This window comes from Acinonyx jubatus, chromosome C2 (genome assembly GCF_027475565.1).
Source record: "Acinonyx jubatus isolate Ajub_Pintada_27869175 chromosome C2, VMU_Ajub_asm_v1.0, whole genome shotgun sequence".
Classification (NCBI taxonomy): Eukaryota; Metazoa; Chordata; class Mammalia; order Carnivora; family Felidae; genus Acinonyx; species Acinonyx jubatus.
In genome coordinates, this window is record NC_069384.1 from 80,135,496 (window position 1) to 80,150,654 (window position 15,159).

At 46.5% G+C, this 15,159-nt stretch overlaps 1 protein-coding gene across 8 annotated transcripts in view; it reads left to right on the forward strand.

Moving 5' to 3' along the window:
• The window catches only part of DGKG (diacylglycerol kinase gamma), a 213,148-nt gene that overhangs the window by 172,166 nt on the left and 25,823 nt on the right, over positions 1 to 15,159 (forward strand). The gene's annotated exons all lie outside the window — the stretch shown is intronic.

Below are 15,159 nucleotides of genomic sequence, written 5' to 3' on the forward strand. Positions count from 1 at the left end.
TTCTTAGTGCATCCCACTTGAACTGCACACAGGGTATCCTAGACAAGGTTCCAAATGGAGAGGGCAAATCTCCCCAGACTTTCACGTCAGTTTTCCAGCAGTGGAGACAGGCTTTCTGTCATTTATTCAGCACACACTTACGAAGTACCTATCAAGTGCCAGGCACCAGGGAACAATGATGAGCAAAAACAGACACAGTCCCTATAGCCCTTAGGGAGTATGGGAGCCAGACCTCAATAAAATAATCCACAGGCACGTGATTAGGATCCGAGATAAATGCCAAGAAGGAGAGTCACATGTCTACCCCGAACCCCAGGGAGACCAGCCAGCCAGTGTAGCTCATGGATATGCCTCATTCAAACCAACTGAGCAGGCAACACACAGGCCCCCTCCTGGCAAATGCCTCATCATAGATCTGCCCAGATGCAGAGGTCTTACCTGGGAAGGGTCACTTTGGTTGCCCCTACTACTTTACAGGCACACATCGTTCTCTCTGCCTCCACGCTGTGCCCGTGTAGATTTTCACTGATGTGTGGACCATCCCCTAAATCTCAAAGCGATGGCATGGGCTGCCAGCCAGCCATCTCAGACTCACATTCCCAGGTGAGGAGCTGGAGCTCAGATGAGCCAAGAAAATAATTGTGAGCTTGTGAGTTCTTTGTTTCTCAGCACGTCCTTTTCACTTGTATGAAACCATGACAGAAAGTGGTCTGTGAGGTTCAGGAGCTGTCCAGAGTTGGAGGTTCCCAATTTTCCAATTTGGTGGAGCTCTGACCAGAAAGATAGTCATAATGAGCAGTAGTCAGCCACTTACTGCTCACTGGGGTTAAGAGAAAGTAGAAATGTTTCCAGCAAGTGTGCATTTCACAGAGGTCTTTCTGGCTAAGGTCTCTCCTGGGGGCTGAGGTAGAGCAAGGCGAGTTATCCCTAAAGAGCAGGGGGTACTTGGGTGTGTAGTGGGACTCCCCTCGGTGCTGGGAAGTAACCATGGCAACATACATGTCATTCCTCTTAACCCGTTGCAGGCCTACAGAGAAACTCTGCTTTGCCTTTCACAGGAAACTACAGCATTGTCCTTCAGTCCTTCAGGTGCCCACATCGGAATCAATATGCCCCAAATGAGGCGTTATCTTCTCCCTCTTTATACACCCTTCCATCTCTCTGAAAGCCTGCTGCCCCCTGTCCATGTTCCTTGCCTTGTTAATGGCATCACCCGTGGCCCAAGCTGGAGACCCAGAGTCACGCATTTCTCTTCACGGCTGACTGTGGAACTCCCCTACAATTCTCTCCTTACATGGTGTCTGCCACCCGACCGTGAGCTCTTCAGCTCCAGATGTCACAATTCCTTCTACATTCTTGTGCCTGACACAGTCTCTGAGACCTCAAAAGGTCTTAGTTAATATTAGTTGACTGGAAGCACCCAGGGTCAGGGGCACCTGGAGTGGTGAGTTAGTGTTTGAGTTGATCTCTCAGCAAAGTGGAATTTGTGTGTGTGGTGGGTGCTAGGGCACAATGTTCCAGGGCCCCTGTGCCAGCATCAGCCTGTACCGGAGGCTGGGGGGGGGGGGGGGTCCACCTCCCAATCCTCGCTCTTCCCTTCTCCAGGCCCCTGTCTGTTCCCTGCTGACCCTACATGAGGTGTGGCTCTCAGGGCACCTGGCAGGGCTGTCTGGGGGATCTGCGGGGTGGACCAGGTATGCTTTTTTGCAGCTTCCAAATGAAGGCCACACAGCCTAGTTCTCAGAAGCCCGTTTCTATAGAAACTAGAATGTTTTCCATGTAGCATTGAAATCCCAGAATCCCAGGTCTCTTAGAAATCTAGAGATCATTGTGCCCTCTAGATAAGGAAAGTGAGGACCATCAAGGTAAAGTGGCTTGCCCTTGGCCAAACCCATACTGAAGTGCAGGTCCTTTAGCTCACACGGGCCAGTTCCCAGTACACTAGAGCAGGGATCAGCAAACTTTTCCTGTAAAGGGTCACATAGTAACTATTAAAATAGTTAGGCTTTGTGGGCCATAAGGTCTCTGATGCAACTATCTGACTCTGTCCACTTAGTGTGAAAGCAGCCATGGACAATACACAAATGAATGGACGTGGCCGTGCTGCAATACAACTTTATTTACACAAACAAGCAGCGGGCTAGATTTGCCCAATTTCTGCACTAGAACCTCACATAGTCCACAACCAGCAGCAAGGGCATCACCCGACAGTGTCAGAAATGTAGACTCTCGGGTCCTAGGCCAGACCTGCTGGAGCCGAATCTGGGTTTCCACAAGAACCTTTGGTGATCATGTGTGTATCGAAGTTTGAGAGGCACTGCACTGGTGAGCCTGGCGGCTCCCCCCTAAGAATGCCAAGAAGAAACCTTATGGATTAGGAAAATGAGACCCAGAGAGATTAATGGACCCGCCCAATGGGTCACACAAATTGGTGGATCTGGAACTAGAGCCCAAGTCCTAGTCTTTCAAGGTGGAATTCTTTCTGCACACACCAGAGTACCTGCCCCAGCCCCCTCATTTCTGGCTGTCCCTGACCCAACTAAATTCACTGGAAATTAAACAAAACCAACCCTTTATTCTTCTTCAGCTGACTTCTGAATCAAGAGGGCTCTGACTCCAGCTGTGTCTCCTCCTCTTCCCCACCCCATCCCCAACCAAGACCTGGGAGGGGTTGGCAAGATAGAATGTGCCTCTGGAGGCTGCCTCATCATCTCTAGGATGGGGGAAACTTGTTCACACAGGGTCAAGCTTCAGTCAAACTTCTACTTAATTCCTGCCTTAGGAAGTTTGCTGCTCAAAACAGAACCACAGAGCCATTGAACCTTTCATTTTTCACATGCAGAGGAAACTTCTAGACTAGAAGGCCTAGACTACCTTAGGTTTTTTCCTCTTCTGTTTGCCCCATCTTGGCCCACACACCAGACCCTGTTTCTCTGTAGCAGCTTTTTAGCCATTTAATATCAGGCGTCTCCTAAGACCCAACCTACAGCAGAACCCCATGCTGGCCACACATTCCACACAGCCGGAACATTGGTGCCCTTGATCCGTTCCTAATTTGGGTACGAAGTGTTTCATGTCATCAATTTATCGATAAATACGTACTGAGGTGTTATTTACTGAGCACTTACTTATGGGGTTGCATATTTAATTACAGATCTTCCTGGACTTACGACAGGGTTTCATCCTAGTAATCCCATTGTAAACTGAAAATACTGTAAGTTCAAAATGCGTTTACGACACCTAACCTACCTAACCCACATCGCAGCATAGCCTACCTTAAACGTGCTTAGAACACTTACATTACCCTACAGCTGGGCAAAACCATCTCACACAAAGCCTATTTTATAATGAAGTGTGACCCATCTCTTGTAATGTAATGAATCCTGTACTGAAACTGACAACCAGAATGGCTCTTTGGGTATGGAAGGGTCGTCATGTATCAGTTGTGTACCCTGTGATCGTGTGGCTGGCTGGGAGCTGTGGTTTGCTGCCCCTGCCCAGCATCATGAGACAGTATGGTACCTCATATCACTGGCCTGGGATTCAAAATTTGAGGTATGGTTTCTACTGAATGTATGGCTTTTGCGTCTCTATAAAGTCAAAAAAATTGCAAGTCAGACATCATCTGTATTTAATCCACTTTACGGCTGAGGACACTGAGGTTAATGGGGATAAGCGGCCCAAGAAAGGTGTATATGATAGAGCCTGGATTCAAACCTGCCTTCAAGTACTGTCAGTGTTCCAGTTGCTGTGGAAGATGCAACCAAGAGTGGGATGTGTCCTGACCTCCAGTAGTTCACAGTCTACCTACAGGAGATCTATGCAGAACAGTAGTGTTAACACTGGTATGATAGGCAAGCGCCATGGAGTGGCAGAAACAGTATCATACAAGTGTGGGAGGCAAGAAAAAAAAAGGCTTTCCTTAGGAACTTGATCCCCAGCTGCCAGTACTGTGCCATGCATCTAGGAGGTGATCGGGAAATATCTGATGTAAGAATAAGTGGATGCATGAATGAATGAATGAATGAATGAGCAAGGTGCGATGTGTGTGTGCTGATACTTGAAGCTGGCAAGGATTTGAAAAGACGATGAGGGAGAAGAGGGGAAGGCGGGCTGGAGCACTAGCATGTAGAGGTAGCACAAGGGAAGGCCAGAGAGATAGAGACCCTGGAGTAATGTGCCACAGAATTGGTTCATGATCCTCGAATAATAGGAAGAGAGGAAGAGGTGACGGGGTGTAAGCCCGGAGCAATAGGATGGGAGAGTAGTATGCAGTTTGGGTTAGGGGACAAGAAAGGGGACTGGTGGCAGGAGACCTGTTCAGAGGCTAATGCATGATGCAGGCTTACAGCTCTCAGGTCCGGAACCGGGAGGCTGTGGCCCAAAGGAAGAAGGAACAAAAGCCAACAGGAGTAGGGGTCAGACAGAAGGGGCGCTGCCACGTGCGTGGTTCCTCCCTCCCCACAAACCAGCCAACAGGATCCCAGCTTCTGCCCACACACCCCGCCCTCTCCCGTCAGCCTCCACAGCAGACCGCCGCCCCCCCCCCCCCCAACACATTCACAGAATGGACGCCTGACACTGGAACCTGTGTCTTTTCCACCTCCCGCACACTCGATCCGTTTTCAGGCCGATTTGCCCCATACTTGTTAAGCATCTATTTGAATTTAACACTAGATGTGAGAAATACTTTATACTCCTCATCTCATCTTAATCCCTTACAACACTCTTGAGAAACACTTTGTAATTAGAAAAATGAGGCTCAGGGAGGTCAATTGACCTGTCCAAGGCCACACTGATTGATGGATCTGGGACTAGAGCCAAGTCCTAGTATTCCAAACATGGCATTCTCTCCATATACACCACAATACCCTCCCCCACCCCCCCCCACCCCCCCCCCATTTCTGGCCAATCCTGACCCAACAACCAGAAAAAGTCTCTCTGATCACAACTCTCTGCTTTTGCTTTTCTGGGGCAGGTGGGTGGTGTGCTTATCTCTCTGAGCTGTGATTAGCCTGGTGGGTGTAGATGTCTGCAACATACCTTGTATGTGTCATGCGTGAGAATCAGGTTTGAGTTGAACTGGAAAATCTCACCACTAATTGATTGATTTCATTACATCCACTGTACCTGGAGCTTCTCAAGCTCCATGAGCAAAGTAAAGCCAGACAATACACCAACAATTACCAACAACATACCAACAATAGCATTTGACATTCAAGCCGAGAAAGTCATCATTCCATTTAATAAGATTGTGCAGCCAAGAAGTCTTCCCTGAGAGGAGCCAAGAAGAGGCTCACCCCCTCCATGCTCACTTCCCTGCCCTCAGACACCCTGTCACTCTAAGGTATTTTGTCTCTGCCTTGAGTTCTTTATTCAGAGCTTATTTTTGGAGTCAAACAAGCCTTGGTTTGAATTCCAGCTGTACCACACGCCAGCTTTGTGACGTTAGGCAAGCTTCTCAACCCCACTGAGCCTCAGGAGTTTTTTATGTCGAGATAATAGTTGCTATCTAACAGAGTTGCCGTGAGGGTTAAAAGCATAACCTTTGTAAAGCTCTAGGCCTGCCTGGCCTAGAGTCTGTGCTCAGTAATGGTCATTTTCTTCATGACTTCATTGGGACCACCAGGTCAAGATTCCCTGTACCTCCACTGCCTCCCAGACCTTAAAAGACCTTCTCACTCTTGGTTTTTCTTAGAGGCATGATGATGTCAGAGGCTCACTTCAGAGCCATTTCTAGGAGATCATTTCTTCCTGAGGAATTCTCCAGCACACTGCCTCTCCCCTTTTGAAGCACCTGACCCTTATGCATAGAGAGGATTAGATGCCCCCTCTTCCAGAAAATACAGAGCTTTCTTCAGAGCCCTGCCTAACCCAGAAAGAGAAAGCCACACAGAATGGAGGCCCCACTCTTCCCTCCCCACCCCACCACACAGCAGGCTTTCAGGAACCAACAACAATGGCCATTGTGAGCCCGCACTTACTCTTTCTCTCGCCTCAGTGTAGGGTTGCACAGAATGTTCTGACTTCTGCACAGTGTAAGGAGTGGTAAAGATTGCTGCCAATCTGTTCTTGACCCAGACAGTCAGGAAATCCAGACTCTACTTTTGTTGGAACAGCTCCAACAGACTTGAAGGGTAGAATGCCCCTATGCCAAATCAGGGAAAATAGAGGCCCTGAGGAGGAAAGTGACTTGCCCAGGGCCACACAACTAGACAGCTAGAGCAGAGACAGAAATCCCAGCGCCTGCCTGCTAGATCAACACATTCCCTTTCCCTCCGAGCCTACAGCCTCTCCTCTTTAGAAAGCAGAGGCTCTAGGCTGCTTCTCCTTCCGATCTGCTTCCATCTGGATTTTCCAGAGGCAAAGACCACTCAACACTCTCTGGACACTTTTATTGGGCTTTAAACAGACCCCTGGGAATAGAAGAAACCTGCAAGCCAGTATGACAACAGCAGGACACAAAGGACACTCCCCTCAAAGGAGGTGCTTCACTAGCAGGGGTATCAACACTATGCCTGAAGTATCTCCAGATCCAACCCTACTCTTCCTTGCTCAGGCCAGGAATAGTGGATTACTATGAAGTTGTATCTTTCTCTTTCTCTCTCTCTCTCTCTTTCTCCCCCCCTCCATCTCTCTCTCTCCCTCTCTCCTTTCTCTCTCTCTCTCTCTCTCTCTCTCTCTCTCTCTCTCTCTCACACACACACACACACACACACACACACACACACATGCAGGTGAAGAAAAGGAACTAAAGGAACTCATTTGCAAATAAAATGCTGAATCTCCTGCTTTAGAGTCACAGAGTGGTAATAGAGATGCTTCATTTGCCAGGAAGGACAGTCATCCTAAAAGTTCAAGGTCACAGTACCTCTGGCCTTCACGGTACATCTGCTTTTCTCCTCCTCAGCACTTCATTCTCCCCCTACCTTCTCCTCTCTTATGCACCTCTTACCCACCTTCCATATCTTCCTCTCCCTCTTTCTTTTGCCTCCTGCAATACCTTCTCTGGGTCATGTCAATTACCATCCACAGAAGGCCACTCACCATGTAGCAAAGACAGGATATTCTGAGGTCGCCCCTTTCTAAGGAAACATAAAATCCCTGTAACAGCCGCTGTTTCTCAAGGGCTTTCTGTGTGCTCTCTGTGCAGGGCCTCTGATTGCATCACTTCTACACCTCACCACAACCCTGCCAGTGGGTTACTATATCTACATTTTCCAGATAAACGACAGACTCAGAAAAGCTAAGTGACTTCTCCTGAGGTAATGACACTTGTGGGTGCCCAGCAGTAGTATTCGATGTAGGTCTCTGCCCCACAGCTAGTCTCAGGAGCACATTCTTCATGTTGGGTTTACAGAATGCCAGGGAATGAGCCCTCCTGCCTGCTTATTTTTCTGGCAAAGGTCCTTCTGCCTCTACCCCGTGTCCGAGCTAGGATCGTGAGGAAAAGCATGGTCCTAGATTATTCTTCAGGTCAGGTATGGTTGGGATCCCTAAGGGCCTGGTGCTTTGAGAGGCCAGGTGGGAATGTGTCCAGGTGAAGATCCTATAAGTCACTTAAAGCCTCTTTCCTTACCCACCCTTTGGTGCCCAAGGAAACCCCAGAGCCCCTCCCTTCCCCCAAAATCAAGAAACAGTCTTGTGGGGCTCTCCATCTCCCCGCCCCCGGGCTATTTTCAGGTTGCCAGGCTTCTAAGTTGGCTTTGAAGCTCTTTCGCCAGGAGCAGTCCTTCATCTGCACAGACCAGACCCAGTGGGAAGCTGAGGCAATCTGCTCAGTGCTTAGCTTTTAAGGCTCTGGGTGCCTGAACCACCAAGGGCACGTGGCCCATTTCCATGGAAATTTGGCGGCAGGAGAGGAGCCCAAGGTGACACGTGACACGCCGCCTTGGCAGGCCAAGTTTGAGAGAGGCCTACCAGCTACCACTCACCTGTCTGGACTGTGGGGACTGAACCTGGCCCCACCACAAGGCAGAGCCCCACTTGTGTCCTCTCCTTCTGAAGAGAGTAAGAAAGTCCCACACCCCCGCCCCCCCTCCACTGCATGTCAACTTCTCCCTAACAGAGTGAGGAGGGACATTTCTTCCTGCTGTTGGCAGAGCTCCTTCACATCCTGTACCTCTTCTGTCCGCAAAATACCTCATGAAGTAGGTTTTATTATTGTGTCTGTTATGGGCAGGGACCTGGGGGGAATTTTGCCTCCCCCCGGATTCCTATGTTAAAACCCTAATCCTCTACCTCAGAAGGTGACTGCATTCAGAGACAGGACCTTTAAAGAGGTGACTAAGATGGACTGAGGCAGTTAGGGCAGCCCTAACCTAATCTGACTGGTGTCCTTGAAAGAAGAGGAGGTCTAGACACACAGACAGACATACCGGGGATGCGCCTGCTTAGAAGAGAGGCCCCAGGGGAAACCCACCCTGCCAGCACCTTGATCGTAGCTGTCCAGCCAACACAACTGTGAGAAAATAAATGTGTGTTGTTTTAAGCCACCCAGCCCGATGGGCTTGTGTTATGGCAGGCTTAGCAAACAGACTCAGAAAAGACAAATAACCTGCCCTATGTGGACACAGAGATTAAGCTGAAGCTGTTAGCCCCAAACTCAAGACCCTGTAGTGTTTCTCACCATTTGCCTTGAACCCTGGGACTCCTTAATTGTCTATCAGAAGCCATTTATTAAGTAGTGACAAACTCCTTTTTGCATTTCTAATTAGTCAGACACAGAGCCCTGCCAGGAAGAGCTTCAGATGGGCATTAGCTAACCAGTGTTACCCCACCAAGTGGATAGGAATCCAGCCCAAAGAAATGATGCCTAACATCCTAGTTCACCTGTGCTACTATAACCCAGGTAAAGGGACGGCACCCACAGGCTTTATTAGATTATACAGGTACCCCAGGATGTGGGGCAGGCTTCCTTGCCCATATTGACAGGATGGTTCAGAAACTCTCTGGGTACCATCATGTAGGATTTCAGCCCATCCGCTGGGGGTTGCTTGGCTCCCTGGGCTCCCCATTGCAGCTCTCAGACCCGAACCCTGGAGTACTGACTGAAGGGGAAACAAGGTAGGAGTGGGGTTGAGGGTAGCAAGGCATCCCATTAGGGTGAGGATCTCCCATGCTTCCCTAGGGCACAGCAAGCTAGAAGTCTGAATCATGCCACACACGTATATATATCCTGAGCTTCCCTTGCATTTTAAACGACTGAACTTTCATTAATGTGAGCCAGCAGCCAAGAGGAGAATGATCATAAAAATTATGCATTAGGAAAGAGAGGGGAAGGCCTCCTGGGTGACTCCGTCAATTAAGCATCCTACTCTTGATTTCAGCTCAGGTCATGATCTCACAGTCAGATTGAGCCCCGAGTCAGGCTTTGCGCCGGGCATGCATGGAACCTGCTCGGGATTCTCTCTCTCCCTCTGTCCCTCCCCAACTCGTTCTTTCTCTCTCTCCTCTCTCAAAATATTTAAAAGAGAGAGAGAGAGAGAAAGAGAGAGAGAGGCAAAAACCAGACTGGGTCAGCATTACCTGATATATGCAGATGAAATAAATTAATTCATGGAAAGCCTGTTACCCAGTTCAGTCTAGACAGGTAGTTACTATTATGATTAATCACTATCTTTTTCTTCTTTCAGGTCAAACTGTCAAGGTCTTTGGCACTAAAGCATGTATCTTATTCAGTCTATTCAACAAACATTTAATTGGGAACCTTCTATATGCCAAGGGCTGGGCCAGTTGCTAGGGTTACAAAGATAAACAAAACAGGAAAACATTCTGGCTTTCAACTCTCAGTGGAGTTGGGAGAGTAATATGTTCAGAAACAGTTGTCATTGGGTGAGATCCACTGTCTGAGCATAGGAGAAGGAAGAAGCATGGTGCCTGGCACATCCCCAGAGGGCAAATAGGAGTTCTCCAAGCAGAGAGACACCTGTGTATGACACAGGGCCAACCAGTAAATGACCTTGCACACCTGACCAAGGAGCCAAGACACCGTTCCTTGGGCTTCCAGAGCCATTGATGCATCTGAAGAAGGGAGTGGACAGATCAGATGTGCCCCTTAGTTCTGAATGCTCTGCCAGCTTTACCTGTCAGTGTTGAGCTCCAGCCCCTCCTCCCAAAAGTGGGCAGGACTAAGGAAAGAAAAGCAAAATGGGGCTGTTGAGATCAAAGAAGTAGGGAAAGGAGCAGAGTGAGGGAAGAGATTGGAGGGAAAAACAGACCGAGTGGGTCGCCCACTTAATCTAAAGTTCACCTGGATTTGAGGTCTCTGTGTGGAGGTGTGAAACTAGAGGACCATTGAAGGTTTTTTAAATGTTTTAGCCTGAATGTGAGGGTTTGGGGACACTTGTACACAGCTCTAAGAGGGTAGATAAACAGACGATTGGGAGTCGTTAGGCTGAATCTGGCAGAAAAGGAAAGTGAAACTAATAGATTTTAGTGCCCACTCTAAAGGGCCAAGCACTTTAACGTTCAACTCTGCCGTTTAATCTCATAACCACACTTGAGGTCACTATTATTGTTCCTAACTCCTAATTTTCAAGTGAAAAAAGCTCTAGATCAAAGTAGTCAGGAAGTAACTTGTTGATATTCTTTTTCACTCTAATTCTTGCATATATTTTGGGCACTTTTATTGCCTAAGGCTCAGGTTCTCAGTCTTGAGCGTGCCTCAGAAGCTTCCAGAGGGCTTGTCAGAACAGAGACCACTGGGCCTAATCCCCGGAGTTTCTGATTCATTAGGTCTGGGGTGGGGCCTGAGGATTTCTGTTTCTGACAAGTTCCTGGTTGACGCGGATGCTGCTGCTGCTACAAGACCACACTTTGAGAACCACCCAACAACCTGGCCCGGTGGTTCCCAAACTGTGCTGCCTTTTGGAATCACCTGGGAATCTTTAAAAAACAAACATTGATGCCTGCCTCCCAGGCCCACACATTCTGATTGAACTGGAATAGATGCAATCAGGCCATCATTGTTGATAAAAACTCTCCAGGTAATGTTAACATGCAACAAAGTATGGGAACCTTTGACCTAGCCTCACTTCGCCTTGACCCTAATGCCCATCTTCTTCAGCTGCCCAGCTGGGGCCACAGGAGGGACTTGTCATCTACTAGCATGGCTCAGAGCACTTCTTTCCATCCCTCCATCTCCCGCTGTCTCAGAACACCTGCTCCTAGAACTCCTCGTGCCTCTCACCCCACTTCTCCCTTTTCTTCCAGTCCTTTGTCTCTAGTCCTGTTCAAACTAGACCCTATGCTACAGTCAGTATTACAGCCATCTCTTACCCACTGCCAATACATCCACCTCCTTGTTCTTTCTTTGACCACGTCTAGCTGGGAAAGTTTGAGAAGGATCTAAACCAAACTTCAGGCATGGGAGGGAAGGGAGGCTTCTTGAAGTTGATGACACTTGAGCTGAGTTTCGATGAACAAGTAGGAGTGGAAGAGGGCATTTCAGGCAGGGGTATGATATGTGTAGAGGCACAAAGGAGGGGAACAGGAGGATTTACCTGGAGAACTACATGTTGTGTATGTCTGAAGCAGGTACTAGCCCACAGGGTCAGGAAATAAAACTGCAGAGGCAGCCTCTTGCCAGAAGGGGATAGGCCTGGGGCATGAAGCCACGGAGTTTTTACATCACATTTGCAAGTAGGAAGAGCAGTCAGCTGATACTTTTTTTAATGACTTTTAAATTATAACATTAATACACACTTAGAGAAGATATGAAAAATGTAGAAAAGCATCAAGTAGAAAATAACAATGACCTTTAATCTAATTATCCAGAACTCACCACTGTTAAGATTTTAGGGGCATTTGTCCTTTTCTCCTATGCACATTCTTACATAACTGAAAGCATGCTGTGCATAAATACGTTTATATGTCACCTTCACACTTAACATTATATGCGTATTTAATGTTTTTGAGATGTTGTAAATATCTTAATGGTGGCATAAGTCTATTGTCATGGATACCATAGACTTTTTTTAACTAGTCTCATACAGATGGAAATAGTAAAGGGTGAGATTTCACTGTTATAAATGATGCCACAATGTTCATATTTGTATGAACTTGGATTCTGTCAATGATTTCTTGTGATCAATACCAAAAAAGAATTTAATGAATCAACAGTATGAAAATTGTAGACTCTTATTGTCAAATTTCTTTCTGAAAAGCTTTTGCCAATTTACACTTTCATTATAGGTGTGAAAGAATGCACATTTCATCTTCTCTTGCCAGCACTTGGTGTTATGATTGGTGCCACTGAAGGATTTTTGGTATGGGGATGACATGAGCAGATCTGCGTTTATAAAATCACATACTGGAGGCTGAGTCTAGTGGGCCAGATTGGAGCTGCTGTTGTTGTCCTTGCTGTGCCTCCTTTGCTTCCACATTCTCCTTTTTCCATTTTCCCATTCTCCATCTTTTTTTTCCTTCTCAGAGAGTGTATGACAAGGCTTTGTTACCAAGAGCGAGGGTGAAAAGCCCAGCTCTGTGGCTGCAACAACTTGTGCCCAGACCAGTGACCCTCTATTTACAGTTCTGTCATCTAGATAGATAGATAGATAGATAGATAGATAGATAGATAGACAGATAGTAATTCTCCTTAGGTAGAAATATTTTTTATACTTTTCAGTGAAATTGCCAAATGGATTTATTGCTAAATTAATTTCTTTCTGCATTCTGTGACTGTCCAACCCTACATGTGTTCCTCTGTCCCTGGAATATCTTTGCTCCTTCTCCTTCTCAACCCAGCAAATTGCCTGGCATTCATCCTTCAAGACGTGCCTTAAATGTCTGTGACACCTTCCTCCCACACTTAGCCCAGTCAGAATAGGTTACTCGGGCCTCCCTGTCCCTATAGTTCGATTACAACATTTTCTACACCTAACACATTTTCTCCCTCTTGGCCAAGAGTCCTTTAGGAGTAGAACATTTTGTATTCCTGGTGTTTCTCTGGCATTCAGCTGCTACTCAGTAGCTTGTGAGTGAGTGAGTGAGTGAGTGAGTGAGTGAGTGAGTGAATGAATGAATTCCTGTTTTACTAAGGTGCATGGACATTTCATCTTAAATACTAATGAGTTAAAAGTGTAAAGACAATGTGAAGATGATATGAATTGCCAAAACCACACTCAGAATCATGGGTATCAGGTAAAACAGACACCTGGTATACCAGATGTCCTGATCCTGGATTCTAAGTTCTGAACATTAATTGTTCTATGTGCTTAGATGTTGACTTACACTCTATTCTGTTTCATTTTAACTCCAAATTTAATTTGTGCATAAGTATCTCTGTGCTAAAGGAAGTAAAAGGAATTAAGCGATGCCAAAATATCCCAAAGTGTATTCCAAAGAAAACTACCAGAGACTGTTTATAGATATCACACAAAAGAAGAGCCTCATGGTCCCATAAGTTTGGGAAACAACGTTAAATAGATTTCTTTATCTCAGAACGTCCTAGTAGGCATTGTAGGAAGTTTAAAGAAAGATCAGCCAGGCAATGGCAGAGAAATAGAAAAGCAATCAAGCCTTTCTTCAGTAGTAGACAGGAGTCATCCTAGCCTCTTTATGCCAGGGAAGATTCAGAGTACAAATTCAAAATCAGAATGGCAAAGTGTATACCGAGATCCTAGCCCCTTACCCTGCATTTATCTCCTTAGTCCCACGTGTATGTAAGCCTCTGCCCGCCCCCCAACCCACCCACCATGTGGATGAGATCAGCCTTCATTACTTCTCTTCTAGAGCCAGGAAGCAAGGTAATGTGTGGGAAGTGATAGCTGCAAGGTAATGTGTGGGAAGTGATAACAACTTAAAGCCATTCAACAGGAAAATTTGTTAAAAGACCAAGACATTGTAAAAGCTGAAACACTTGAGTCTATTAAGTCCCCTGCTTCTTAGAACATTTTGTTACCAGGGAATGTTTCAAGGAGGGAAAACATTGAACTATAACAGCGCTGTCAGATACCAAAGTCTGGTACAAAGAGCAACATTTTACAAGACATCTGTCTTTCTGCCACTAGAGAAACCTCTGAAAAGTTCTGCTGCTTTTTTCTCCTACCTCAGTATAATTCCCCACCCTCCTCACCCCTAGACACACTCCTTGGTTTCTCTCTTCCCCCCCCCCCCTCCTCCTCCTCCTCCTCCTCCTCCTCCTCCTCCTCCTCCTCCTCCCCCTCTCACATTCATAGCCCATGCTGATTTTGCAGACACTGTGTTAAAATGACACAGTAAGCTAAGACTATCCAATGGTTATTTAATGCTCTTTGGTAAGAAGGGAACTAATTACGTGGCTAGAGGTTTAGATACTTGTTGTTTATTGGATCCAAACTCCTTAAGAGAGCCTGCAGCGTTCTCCTAAACAAACAGTGCCCTTTCATGGCTTCTTGTTCCAAGCCCACATGAGATGGAGAGTTTAAGGAGACAGTATCTCCACAGATAAGAAAAAAAGGGATAGCAGAGAAGGAGAATGGGAGTATGGACTGAAGTAGAGGGGAAAGCTTACGTGCCTGTGACAGAAAGATGAACCGTCTGTGTATCTGTTGGCAGCTAATGTCCATCAGTGATAATCAGTAGGTTAGACTGTAACAGTGTTGACACATTTGTGGTCAGCTCAGTGGTTTGCTTAACTGTCTTCATTAGCAAAACGTCCATCAAGGGAATGTTTTTAAACAATACTTCTAAACAAAAAAGTATAGACAAACCTAAACATCTCTTTGGCAATCTTAACAAACACTATTACACAATACCGGCAGGGACCTTAGACAAAAGCCATCTATGAAATAAATAAAAGTGCTGACTTTCTAGTTTGTGGATATTAGTAGGATATTGGTAATTAGCTACAATCTATGAGAAAAGTACCTTCGCCCCGGTAGGGAAAAGAATGGAAGGTTTTAAAGAATCTGCCTTTTTATTTTGCTTCTGTTTTAAATACATAAAAATTGTGTTGTAAAAGTGAGGCTTGTTCCCAACGTCAAGCCTTGATCCTGCCATTGCTTTCACAAGAAATCGGGCAGGCACTGCCCAAACCTCAGGAACCCTGAAAAAGATCTCTTCCAGGTGCTGGATCAGAAGTAACTGCCACTGTGGGAGGCCATCAATCCTATGTGACTCTGAGCCTGAGACACATATTTTCTGTCCCACTTTTTCTACCATGGACTCAGAATAATT